Below are 14,797 nucleotides of genomic sequence, written 5' to 3'. Positions count from 1 at the left end.
GTATGGGTGGACTATTTAATAAAACAGAAGGAACCTCAAAATATTTACAGTTTTCTAAAAATTATTTTGACTTTGGCACCTTTTAAATAACAGAGCCTTGGGACAGAGCTCTTTTTGTTCTAGCCACCATGACTCCTAGAGTACAGCATTTTACACTTCAGTTAACTCTCATAATTTATTATTCCCAAGTAATATGTCTAACTGACATATCGTCAAATATTTTTGAAGGGGAAAGCTAAAGGTGTATGGATGGATGATGAAGGGTATGGAAAGCCAGGTAAACCACATACATGGATCATTTCATGAATATTAGAGATAATAGCCAGGGCTCTGAGGCCAGGGCTCCATGGTAGAGGGATGAGAGTGGGAGTGAAGTGCTATGGCTGAAAATGTGACTGTCAAATGACAATTTGTTTAGCATACAGGGTGAAATATCACCTATGTATTAGTTTTTGAATTGCATCCTTTCTGTATTTTTTGATGTCCTCTATATATTTTTCTTCAAGGAAATAATTGTTGTCAATTACAAAGACTGCTGGTAGTCATTTGTATTTCTTTTTTTTTTTTTTGAGGGAGAGTGCACGTGCAGGCAGGGGGGAGGGACAGAGGGAGAGAGAGACTCTTAAGCAGGTTACACATTGGTCAGGGCTGGATCTCATGACCCTGAGATCATGACCTGAGCCAAAATCAAGAGTTGGATACTTAACGGACTGAGCCACCCAGGCACCCAGTGTTTTTGTATTTTTTGGGTAAATACCCAGTGGTACAATTATTGGATAACGACACCACAATAAAAGAGAACTATAGGTCAGTATCTCTCATGAATATACATGCAAAAATCCTCAACAAAATATTAGCAAACTGAATCCAAAAATACATTTAAAAAGTCATAACCACAGTCAAGTGAGATTTATTCCTGAGTTGTAGGGGTGGTTCAGTATTTGCAAAACAGTCAACATGATACTTCACATCAATAAGAGAAAGGATAGAAACCATATGATCATTTCAGTGGATGCAGAAAAAGCGTTTGACAAAGTACAACATCCATTCATTATAAACACCCTCTACAAAGTAGATCTAGAGGGAACGTACCTCAACATAATAAAGGCCTTACATGAAAAACCTACAGCCAACATCATACTTAATGGTGAAAAATTGAGTTTTTCCCCTAAGGTCAGAACATGACAAGGATGTTCACTCTCACCACTTTTATTCAACATAGTACTGGAAGTACTAACCACAGCAGTTAAACAACATAAAGAAATAAAAGGCATTCAGATTGGTAAGGAAGAAGTAAAACTCTATTTGCAGTTGACATGATACTATATATAGAAAACCATAAAGACTCCACCAAAAAACTACTAGAACTGACAAATGAATTCAGTAAAGTCACAGGATATAAAATCAATGTATCGAAATCTGTTGCATTTCTATACACTAATAATGAAGCAGCAGACAGCGACATTAAGAAAACAATCATATTTACAGTTGTACCAAAAACAATAAAATATCTAGGATTAAACTTAACCAGAGGTGAAAGACCTGCACTCTGAAAACAATAAAACACTGATGAAAGAAATTTAAGACTATGCAAAGAAATGGAAAGATATTCCATGCTCATGGTTTGGAAGAACAAATATTGTTAAAGTGTCTATACTACCCAAAGCAATCTACACATTTAATGCAATCCCTATCAAAATGCCAACAGCATTTTTCACAGAACTAGAACAAACAATCCTAAAATTTGTGTGGAACTACAAGAGACCTTGAATAGCCAAAGCAGTCTTGCAAAAGAAAAACAAAACTGGAGGTAATCACAATTCCAGATTTCAAGTTATATACAGAACAGTAGTAATTAAAACAGTATGGTACTGGCATAAAAATAGACACATAGATCAATGGAATAGAATAGAAAACCCAGAAATAAATGCACAATTATATGGTCAATTAATCTTCAACAAAGGAAGAGTGAATATATAATGGGAGTAAGATAATCTCTTCAACAAATGGTACTGGGAAGACTGGATGGGTACATGCAAAAGAATGAAACCGGACCACTTTCTTTCTCTATACACAAAAATAAACTCAGATTGGATTAAAGACCTAAAATGTGAGACCTAAAACCATAAAAATCCTCAATGAGAGCATAGGCAGTAATTTCTCTGACATCTGACATTTGTCCTCTGAGGCAAAGGAATCAGAAGCAAAAATAAACTGTTGGGACTACATCAAAACAAAAAGCTTCTGTACAGTGAAGGAAACAACAAAACTAAAAGGTAACCTATTGAATGGGAGAAGGTATTTGCAAATGACATATACAGTAAAGAGTTAATATCCAAAATATATAAAGAACTGATACAACTCAACACTCAACAGACAAACAATGCAGTTAAAACATGGGCAGAAGACATGAACAGACATTTTTCCAAAAAAGACATACAGATAGCCAACAGACACATAAAAAACTGCTCAACATCACTCATCATCAGGGAAATGCAAATCAAAAACTACAATGAGATATCACCTCACACCTGTCAGAATGGCTAAAATAAAAGACAGAAGAAACAAGTGTTGACAAGGATGTGGAATAAAAGGAACCTTGTGCACTGTTGGTGGGAATGCAAGGGGTGCAACCACTCTGGATGACAGTGTGGAGTTTCCTCAAAAAAATTTTAAAAATACTCATTTTTATGGGTGTATATTTTTAGTAACAGGTAGTTTTTATAATTTATTACATTTTATCTTCATATTTTTCATTTTGTGCTATATTCACATTAAATATAAGTATTTACAACTTAGTTTCTATTAATTTTTCAGATATGTGCTCTCTTTTGTCAGCTTCTTTAATTTAATATTTATTTATTTATTTATTTATTTTTTTTTTTTTTTTAAGATTTTATTTATTTATTTGAGACAGAGAGAATGAGAGAGACAGAGCACATGAGAGGGGGGAGGGTCAGAGGGAGAAGCAGGCTCCCTGCCGAGCAGGGAGCCTGATGCGGGACTCAATCCAGGGACTCCAGGATCATGACCTGAGCCGAAGGCAGTCGCTTAACCAACTGAGCCACCCAGGCGCCCTAATTTAATATTTAAATATATAATTTTGCTTCCATTAAAAAGTATTCAGTTACACGTAGAGCTTTATAAATTGCATCTTGCTCATGAAAGAATCTGGATAAAAGTAAATTGTGTACATAATTGGGACTTGGTAAGCATCACAGTTTTGCTCTAATATTAATTAGAGAAAGGAAGATGATGACTGATGTACTCAGAGATGCTCATCAACTGTCCCCAGAGTTCTCAGCTTCAGCAAAGATCCCTGTGCCCAAATTGGATGCAGAAACAACTGGACACCTGGGCCTCAGAGATGAATTGATGAAGACTGGGCTGATGGGCATTTCAGAGGCAAGAGGTAAATGAAGAGATGAAACAATACTGGATGGATGTCTTTGGCTTTTGATATGAGGCAAACTCCAAGAACTTCTTCATAGTCATGGCCATAAGTGGTTCAGGAGTCCAAATAGAGACAGAGGTGGAATGGAATCTTAGGGTTAGAATTAATTTGCTTAAAGGATGTAATGTAATGTGACATTTTTGCCTAAGTTAATGGCGTAAACATAATGTCTATTAGAATTTCATGTACATCTTTTCCTTAAAGTAGCTTTTTTTTTTCATTATTTCTTACTTGACTTACAAAAGTATAGGGAATTTTTCTTTCATATTCCCAAGCAGTAACCCAAGTCTTTGAAATGCTCTGAGTTAAAAAAAAAAATACGCAACAGAATTCATGGATCAAGCAAGGTGCCCAAAAGAAAATTTTTTCAACAATTATTTTCATGGATACTTCATAATTTTACTTATTGTTTTTTGTTGGGAGCCAAAGTCATCTCTGCAAAGTCTCTGCAAAGAATAACTAGAACAGGTCTCTGAAGCAGGTCTCTGCAAAGAATTAACTAGAACAGGGATGATAACCTTGGAGTCATCATTAGCATTCTCAGATTTTATTACAAACCATCCAGTGTATTGTGTGTTCCTTACTCAAGGTCAGTTGTATGCATTATTGTAGTACCATCGTTACACAATTTTTGAATTGCATTTAAAAATGTCAATAAGCTGAAGTAAGCTTTATGTCTAGATAGATGGATAAATAGATGAATTCATTACCATTAATTTGAAGAGTCAGCCTGGATATGTATGAGATAATGAGATGCACTGTAGTTTTAAACAATTTAAAAGAAATTAGAGAAAGCCTGGCTGTGGACCTTAGGAGCTAGCTGGGAGAGAAAAAACAGAAAACAAGGAATAAACAATATGCAAAGGGAGAAAGGCTATTGCAAATACTTACTCTCTTTCTAGGATCATTATCTGAAGCAGTTAAAGGATGTACACTCCTACAATATCCATTTACACTTTACATATGTTTTAGTACATAAAGAAAGAAAAATAAATAAAAGGCATAAAGGATAGAAGGGAGAAAGTAGAGTTTTATTATTCCTCTTTTCAGATAACATGATTATTGAAAATCTATAGAATCTATAAATACAAAAGTAAAAGTAATAACTGAAATAATCAAAAGTAAGTTATTATAAAAAATTATCAAAAATAATCAAGTCAGACGTAAATTGTTATTACAAAACTCAAAAATATTAATTATAAAAATTATCAAAAAATAAAAATCTCGGGCTCCTGGGTGGCTCCTTGGTTAAGCATCTGCCTTCGGCCCAGGGTCCTGGGATTGAGTCCCACATCAGTCTCCTTGCTCAGTGGGAAGTCTGCTTCTCCCTCTGCCTACTGCTCCCCCTGCTTCTGCTCTCTCTCTCTGTCAAATAAATAAATAAAATCTTTAAAAAATAAATAATAAATAAAAATAAAAAGTCTCTATATAAAGTCAATGATATCAGTTGTATTTCCATATATACGCAATAAGTATTTGAAAATTTAAAATAATATTTGTAATAGGATAAAAGGACAAATGTAACATATGATATGTAAAAATTCCCACACTGAAAGTAGAAAACAATGCTGAAATTGTAAAAGACCTAAATAAGTGGGGAGATATATTATGTTCCTAAAGTGTAATACTCAATATTGTTAAACTTGTCCATTCTAAGTTCATCAGTAGATTCAATACAACCTCAATCAAAAGTACATCAAGATCTACTTTAGAGATGGACCAGGGTGATTCCAAATTTATGTGAAAATGCAAAGGTCCTAGAATAGCTGAAGCCATCTTGAAAAAGAACAAAGCTAGAGGACTGATGCCATTTGATTTTAAGATTTACTGTGAAAGTACAGTAATTCAAGCAGTGTATTATAGATGTGAAGATAGACACACATAATGATGGAGCAAAATGGAGAGTCCAGAAATAGAATGATCCACGTATGGCCAACTCATATGTAAAAAAGGCACCAGAAAAATTTGATGGGAAAAATTCAATGAGAAATAGTGAATAAATAAATATCATATGAGGCAAAAAATAAACCTCCAAAGCTACTTCACATGATACACAAAAAAATATTTTGAGATGCATCGTAGACCTAAATGTTAAATCTGAACATGTAAAAAATTTGGAAAAAAATATAGGAGACTATCTTCATGGCCTGGAGTGGGCAAAATTATCTTAGAAAGGAAAGGAAAATCTCAAGCATATTAAAAATTGATAAGTTGGACTTCATCAAATTAAAACTACTCTTCAGAAGAGAGCCTTAAGAAAATGAAGACAGATTAGAACAAAATGTATATATCAAACAATTTGTATCTAAAATATATAATGAATTGTTACAACTCAAAAAAAATAACACCCAATAAAAATAAACAAGAAATTCAACACATATGTCACAGAGATATACAAATATCCAATAAATACATGAAATAATGCTCAATATTATTAGTCATCAGTGAAATGAAAATATAAACCACTTTGAGATACCCATAAATGTCTACCATAATGACTACATTTAAAAGGCAGTCATTTAAAAATATTATCAAAAATATGGAGCAAGGGGAAGTCTCCAACGTTGCTGGTAGGAGTGTAAATGTTGCAACCACTTTTTTAGAAGTTTGTTGGTTTCTGATGAAGTTTGACATATATTTACCCTGTTATCCAGCAATTCCCCTCCTAACCAAGAAAAATGAAAATATATATACACAAAAGGACTTACGAATAATTTTTATAGTAGTTTAAATTATAATAAGCAAAAACTGGAAACATCCCAAATGGCCATCAAGAGTAGACTAGATAAACAAATTGTGGTATATTCATATAATTGAATATGACTCAGCAATAAAAATTTTAAAAATTCTGATATACATAACAACATGGATGATTGGCTAAAACATTATTTTGAGTGAAATAAAAAACAGACCTAAAAGAATACATGCTGTATGATTGTACGTATAAGAATTTCTGAAAGAGGTCAAATTGTTTATGGTGATTATAATTAGACCAGTGTTTGCCTCTGGTGAGGGATGGCATGGGGTCAGAGATTGGAAAGTAGCATGAGGGAAGTTTCTGCAGATGGGAAATAGCCAGTTTTGAAAGAGGTGTGGGTTAGAGGACTGTATGCATTTGCCTGAAATCATCTTACTGAACACAAAAGATAGGTATATTTTATTATATGTACACTGTAATTCAAAAGAAATATTAAATATAATGGGAGCGAGATTCAGTATTTATAGGTAATAGCCAATCAGAAGTGCATGTCACTAACCAAAAAAAAACCAAAACAAACCACACACAATTTTGTTAGAATTTCCTATCATATTTCAAAATAATTTCTATGTAAATATGTTAATTTACATTTTATCTCATTAAAATCAAAGGCAACATATATGAGAAATCTCTGTATACAATATATCTTCACTGTATTTCCTATCCACTACATCTGTAACATCTACTCACTTTGATAATGTGTTCTTTTTTTTTAAAGATTTGTTTATTTTTTGAGAGCCTTCTAAAAAATATACTACTAAATTGTATTTAATCTTTGTTGCTTTGATCCTTTTGCATAATGTATTTAGTATTCTTACCCCAATTATAGTATTGTTTTAATTGGAAAAACTATCTTGAAATCATATATGTGATATAACAGCTTTGAAAGTAGAAAAGGTTAAGAAAATATTCAAGTATGAGTGATTTTTTTATGAATTAGCTATGCAGTTGGCTTGTATTTATCTCTAAGAATACTTATATTAAAATTAATGATTAATAATTATTAAAATTAAGTATAGTGATTGTACCAGAATAGTACATTCATTTTGAAGCAAGAAATTTCTTGGATAAATGGATTTATTGAGACAGACAAGTGCGCCAATATATTTCTTTTGTATCAATAATTAAGAAATTTTTATTTTTTCAAATGTCATAGTGATAATTAGTAAGCATGAATTAATATAAATTTGTTATATACTCTTCCTACAGAACTTGCATGTTTTTACTCTACTGGGTGTTAGTACATATATTCACAGCTAAGGAATATTCATTTTTTAAAATACATATTTCTGTTTTTAACTATAAGCTCATAATAGTAATATAACAAGATGATATTCTTTTATTACAGCAATAAATGTATATATGCCTATATGTGTATATCTTATAAATATCTTATATCTCATATATATAAAATCTTATAAATGTTAATACTGCTTTTTAAAAAAATACAGGGTATGACATCAACTGAACTATATTACAAAGGAAAGAAGTTATAATATTGGAAGATGCTCATTCTAGTTCATGCTCTGCCTCATGTATATCTAAATCTATCATATAAACTTTCTGAGCCCTGATAATTTGATGTTAATAACATCTATTTCACATGGATGTTGGAGGATTGCATATTTTGGGGATCATATGTTAGCAAGATTACATTGGAAAGAACCTTGTAAACTTTAGAGTTCTGTAAAGATATTGGGAATTATTACATTATATTTACTATATATCATATTAATACATATATATAATGTTTGTAGTGTTCATAGAGCAAGGCATGCTGTTTTATCATTATGCTTTATACTAGAATGAAGAAATGACAATTACAAATTATTGACTATAAATAAAAAAAAGTATTATCAAATACATGTTATTTTCCAGGCACTACTCTAAACAGCTATTTTTATTAACTAATTCTGACTTAGAGAGGATACTTATTTATCCAGTCACGCATCTGTAGCTGTGTTCGAACCACTACAGTATGTACTGTGTTATATACATAAATCTTTTATATATATACATATATATTTTATTAACACATAATGTATTATTTGTTTCAGGGGTACAGGTCTGTGACTCATCTCTCTTACACAATTCACAGCGCTCACCATAGCACATACCCTCCCCAGTGTCCATCACCAAGCCACCCCATCCCTCCCACCCCCCTCCACTCCAGCAACCCTCAGTTTGTTTCCTGAGATTAATAAGAGTCTCTTAGGGTTATATTAATTGCATTGATTCATATCGGTGCAAAAAAAGATCATTGAACAGAGTGCATTAACTATTCATTTTTAATATTTAGAATAAAATACCCCATTGCTTTTTCTTTTCATTTATTGAAGGAAATTATTCTTGTATTTCCTTTCTCCTGTGTTTAGGGAAAGTTTACATAAGTTATTAGTTTTTCTGTTTCCTTTGACACATCAAAATATGTTCAATTTTGAGGAGATAAACCAAATAGTTAGTTACATGGATTTATAGGAGAATATTTTTTGTCTCTTTCAAAACAAACTTGATTTTTAGAGTTTAATTTCCCACAAGCAAAAAAACATCAGAAAATCTAAAACCAACAGCAGTGAAGAAATAAAATTGGGAAACTTCCACATTGAAGATATGATGTAATAACATACACTAGGTTTAGCTTCCCACCTTAAACAACCAGAAAACTAGGCAAATGTGTGGCATGGAGGGTGATGATGGTGGTAGTGAAGCTTTTCAGACATTGGACAGTAGGTAGCACAGGGCAGTGATTCCAGACATACTAAAGCTGAGAGAATTCATTACCAGTGAGCCAATACTACCATATACATTTTTAATAAGATTAGTTATTTATTGGAGAGAGAGAGAGCGCACATATGCTCACTCAAACGGGAGAGTGGGGGAGCAGAGGGAAAGGGACAAGCTGACTCTGTGCTGAGCATGGAGCCAGATGTGGGGCTCGATCCCAGGACCCTAAGACCATGACCTGAGCTGAAATCGAGTCGGACGCTTAACTGACTGAGCCACCCAGGCCCCCCAGTACTACCATATATGTTAAGGAAGTCTTTCAGGAAGTTGGTATACAAATGAGGTGAGCCCTATGACTGCCCAGCTGACTGGCTATAGGGAATTTCCAGTCCTCAAGAGAAAGATTGGGAGCTGAGATAGAGAGAGGCAGTCTTCCTGAATTGAGATAGAAATTGGAGTTTGGGGAGGCTAAAGAAGCTAGAATTTGTGGGGAAGAGTACTAGAGAAGAGAGATGAAGATGCTTCAGGGAAAAAGAGGGGGGAGAGAGAGAGATACTGAGAGTGAGAAAGGGAGGGGAGAGAAGAGGATATACACTAGGGGATAGTGAAGAATCAGGCAAGCGGTAACTATCGTACACTGTTGTTGGGAGTATAAATTAACCACTTTAGAAAGCAATTTGGCATATAATTTCACTTGTGCACACAGCCCAACTCAGCATTTAAATTGTTAGTTAAAATTCCAAAGTGGCAAAGTTGCATAAGGAAAGATGTATAAGGATGTTTTTTGCAAGAGAGAAAGTGGGTCACTTGAGATCAGCAGACTATTCCATACCTTGTCTTCGGCTGGGCATTGATTGACACATGGTTGAGAGAAAGCTTTCATTTTCATTCAAATGAAAGCTATCACTTTCATTTGTGATATTAGTAATTTGTATTCTATTTCTTTTTCATCTTCATTAGCCTGGTTAAAAGCTTATCTTTTCACAGAACCGGTTTTTGGTTTCATTTATTTTCTCTATTGATTTCCTGTTTTCAATTTCATTGTTATCTACTCTGATGAGAGCTGATTGGAGTTGAGTATTTCCATTCCCTTGGTTAGATTGGGCTCCAATAATACTTCAGCCTGTTAGGCTCTGGTTAACTAGTTTCTTCTGAGGGCAGGCCTTGTTAAGAATGGTTCTTTCAAAAAAATTTTTTTGCCACATTGTGCCTTTCCTTCTGGAATTGCAAGTTAAACACAATGCTAGTACCTGTTGACACTGTGAAGTGGATATTGTTATGGAGAACATGCTGGAGCCTTTCTCACAATTAAGCAAATAATCCCCTTGTGAATGTATGCTTTTTGGAGAAACCCCTGTAGTTTTACCTGCTGATTCTGTCTTGTTGGAAAATAAATTTTGGATGTTTAAAAAAAAAGAAGAAGAAGAAGAATGAGGTGTTCTAGAGTATTTCAAAATGATTCCTTTCCCCTGTTTCTGCAGGAAGCACAAGGGGATTTTTCTCTGATATTTACTGTGAGAACCTGGGCAATCTGGAGATGAATCTTACAAAATTGTGAAGGCTCTCCTTTGACTGGGTACCCTTGAATTTTTAACTCTGAGTTCTTCACATTGAGCTTTCAGCAATTACTCAATTACAGTTGAGGTTTTTCTCGTCTGGCATGGATTCCTGTTGCAGTTTCCACTTGTGAATCTCTGCTCTGGGAAGCCATGATTTGCTATTTTCATTTGTCTGTTTCTCCAGTCTTGGGGAATTGTACCTCTTAATCCCCTTTATCTATTTTTGTCCATCCCCTCACCCTCCTCCCCTCTGGCAGCCATCAGTTTGTTTTATGTATCTATCAGTCTGTTTCTGTTTTATTTGTTTGTTTGCTTTGCATTTTAGATTCCACATGTAAGTGAAATCATATGGTATTTGTCTTTCTCTGACTTAATATTTCACTTAGTATAGTACCCTCTAGGTCCATCCATATTATCGCATATGGCAAGATCTCATTTTCTTTTATGGCTGAGTAATATTCCATTGTGTATATGTATACCACATCTTCTTTATCCATTCACCTATTAATGAACATTTAGTATTCCTCCTTATAATTGAGAATTTCTAGAAAGAAAACAAATGCTATTCTGCAGCATATCTCCTTTATTCATAATAGGGATTACTGTGTTATATTGATTTCATGAAACATTTCTTCAAGCATTTATAGTTACAAATTAAACTTCAGAATGCCCTTAGGCATCATGGTGCAACAAAGGAGATGAATTAGTGACATCTCAGATTGACTGATGAGGGGCACCTGGGTGGCTCAGTTGTTAAGCCTCTGCCTTCCGCTCAGGTCATGATCCCAGCGTCCTGGGATCAAGCCCCGCATCGGGCTCCCTGCTCAGTGGGAAGCCTTCCTCTCCCTCTCCCACTCCCCCTCCTTGTGTTCCTCTCTCGCTGTGTTTCTCTCTGTCAAATAAGTAAATAAAATCTTAAAAAAAAAAAAAAAGATTGATGAGACTAATAGAAAATTAAGCAACCAATAGGTTTTGCTCAGTGTTATCTCCAGGAGGAAACATTTAGAGAGCTGAATTGCAGAAATAGAATTTTGATTTTTAACAGATGTATTCATTCATAGTATGCCTAGTCATATTATTTGGAATAATATATATGTGTATATATGTTTACATATATTTATATATACATGTTATACCTAGTAAGTTTTATTTAGAATGATATACTGTGTGTATATATGTACATGTACATATTTGTATTTATATACACACACAAACATACACACACCTATGTTTATAGACATACTAAGTGTTTCTGCAGCATAGTTCATAGTTACTCAAATGCTGGTGAAATGTTTACTAGTATTTTTTCTAGAGATGGAAGAGAAGGAAAAAGTTCCCTAGAGATTCTTAGTTCCTTTTTCAGAGAGTTTATATCCTCATGGACACTTCCTTTGTTAGTTTGCATGTCTCTCATAGTAATGGTTTATAGTTAATGTTCCAGTGGGCACCCTGATACCTTATCACCCAGTACTCTTTGTAGTCAGCTTTAGAAAAATTATAAATAGGTCAGTCTTCCAAGAATTACTCTGTGTGAAAAAATATTCTTGGATTAATGGTTCTGTTGATATTTTTCTTCAACTGGTCTTGATACCTATCAACATCCCAAGTTTATACGTACTCCCACATACTCCTATCTAATTCTTTATCTACATATGTTTAATTGATTAATATATTTCATTCCAATCCTTACTGTAGTAACTGTTTACCATGGATCCATAGCTCTGTTAGACAAGGAGGAAGTTACCACTTATATCCAGATGTCTGGAAACACAGAAACAGGGAGACAGGGCATGATCTTCCCTGATGTTCACATTTCACAAAGATGGCCCCAAGGACCCCAAGAAAGATGCCTGAGATGCAAAACCAGCAAGAGTCCTATTTAGCTTTTAAAAGATTTATATACCTTTCAAAGAGACAGAGGAAGGATTTATAATTACAAGTTTAAATTACAAGGAAGTGCTATAAGAAAAGGGAGAGGGAAAATGTTCTTTTTCACATTTGGTGCTAGGGAAAATTTAAATTTTTTAAAGATTCGTTATTACTCTTAACTCTTGTCACAGTTTGTAATATTAGCTTAATTTTCTGGCAATTCCTTATACCTCCCTGAAGCACATTGTGTTTGTACTAGCACATTGTGTTTATACCATACCTTGATACTTCCATGACTTTACCAATGTAATTTTTTCCTTCATCCTAAAATGTCCTTCCTTTCTTTATCTTTCTGGAAAACATCTAGGCATTTTTCCAGGATCAGGCCAAATGCCACTTTCCTCATACATTTGCAAGGATCAAAACTGCTGTATCTTGTGGGAAATATATACTAAAAAAGTAAAAACATACTGTTTATCAAGCAAAGATTTATTATGACATACCAATAGCATATTTCTTATGAAAGAGATGAGTTTGATAGATTTATATAGAATAATACTAGACATATGATGATCAAATAGAGCAAATGTGAATAGGTATATGAGAAATACATAAATTTTAATGCCTTTTTTATTTGGACCTAACCAAGCAGGAAGTGAATATGCAGAATGGGAAAATAATGCACACATAGGTTACGTGTCAGTTACTACAAAATCTCCATAATTTGGAGGAGGAGAGAGTCATGATTCTGTATATCAGCTATGAACACAAGACCACAAGCAGCTGCTTCTAATCCCTATGTTGCCCTTCAACTTACCTACTGCAGGGGCTTCATAAACAGTAAGATGAATGGGGTAGGGATTTGAGGTTTCCCAATTTTTAGTGAGTCATTATAAAACTCGCCTCTACAACATATTTATAAATTATGATAAATGTGCTGGCAGTTCACTTTGCAGTATAATCAGCCACATTTCAGCTGAGAGGTATATGTGAGCCTACATATCTTTGATTTTCTGAGCTTTTATTGGAAAGTGATTAGTCATTCTATTCTTCAGCTTTAACTAGCATCATGTCTGAAGCAGAAAATTAAGAAACTTTACATTTGTTTTCCTAAGAAAAAGATTTCATTGTTTTGATTATATATTTAAGTTTGCAACAATCTACAAGAGCCCTAAATGGTTTGTTTTTAATCTCTATGGATATTTTTAGTTATTGGTTGTCAAATATCAGATAACATATGTACTACTAAGTACTTTTTTTCTGACAAATACTTCGTCTTAAAATGCTTTTTTAGAACATTGAAACAACTGAAAATATGAGTGAAAATTGATAATATTTCAGTGATAGGGAACAGAATAGCCACATTGGAATGAATTACAGAAAATCATAAACCATTTATTAGTGGTTTGAAATTGTGACCTGACAGCACATGGAAGAGAGAAATAGATAATGTGAAATCTAGACACAAAGACCTGGGTATCTGAAGAGATGTTATGGGAGCATAGGAAGGGTATTCACTCCTGATTCCAAATCATGCTCCAGCACTGATGAGCTGCTTGTCTTTGAGTGTGCTGAATTTCATTCTTGGTGCATATACACTTTTCCATCTGAGAAAAATCTGTCTCCAAGAGTTGGAGAGAACTGAAATGAGACCATATGTACTAAATGGCATCTCAATGCCTGGAATGTCTTAAGATCTGAACCAAATGTACTTATGTTTCCCCCCTTTTCTGAACCTTCTGCTAGCAATATATGTAATGTTTTGTGCCCTAGCAACTGTGTAAAGTGGATTTATTCATGAAAAGAACAAGAAACTTGGGGCACCTGGCTGGCTCAGTTGGTGGAGCATCTGACTCTTGATCTTAGGGTCGTGAGTTCAAGCCCCTCATTGGGTGTAGAGATTACTTAAAGATAAAAGAAAAGAACAGATAACTAATATGGGTGATCCATATATTGTTCATTAGCAAAGCTTCACTTACTTTATATATGATGTATTTTTTTCAAAATTTAGCTCTGACATTGGTGAAGTCATATTACATTTATACAATTAGAGTAAGATATAAAGAAGATAATAGTACCTACCTTATAGAGTTACTGTGAAGATCAAATGAGCTAATATATTTAAAAAAAAAGAGAGAGCACAAAAGCCTAAAACATAGTTGGCACTCTTAGTGATATTTTTGATTGGGCTGCTCATATGTTGATTATGACAAAATTAATGTTGATGATGATGAAGTTATCTCTATATTTTAACACTGAATAGAGTATATTTCAAGCTTGTTTTTTAATGTATTTCTTCTTGTAGGGGAGAAAAAGCAGTTGATGATGTAAATATTTTCATAGTTTGTCACTGGATTCTATCTTCCTTTTTTTTTAATGTGAATATAAACAATCACCCTTTCACCAAGTAGATCAGAGCTTGGTAGAGTTAGT

This window comes from Phoca vitulina, unplaced genomic scaffold, assembly GCF_004348235.1.
Source record: "Phoca vitulina isolate PV1807 unplaced genomic scaffold, GSC_HSeal_1.0 scaffold1, whole genome shotgun sequence".
Lineage (NCBI taxonomy): Eukaryota > Metazoa > Chordata > Mammalia > Carnivora > Phocidae > Phoca > Phoca vitulina.
Note: the sequence above shows the minus strand (reverse complement) of the source record.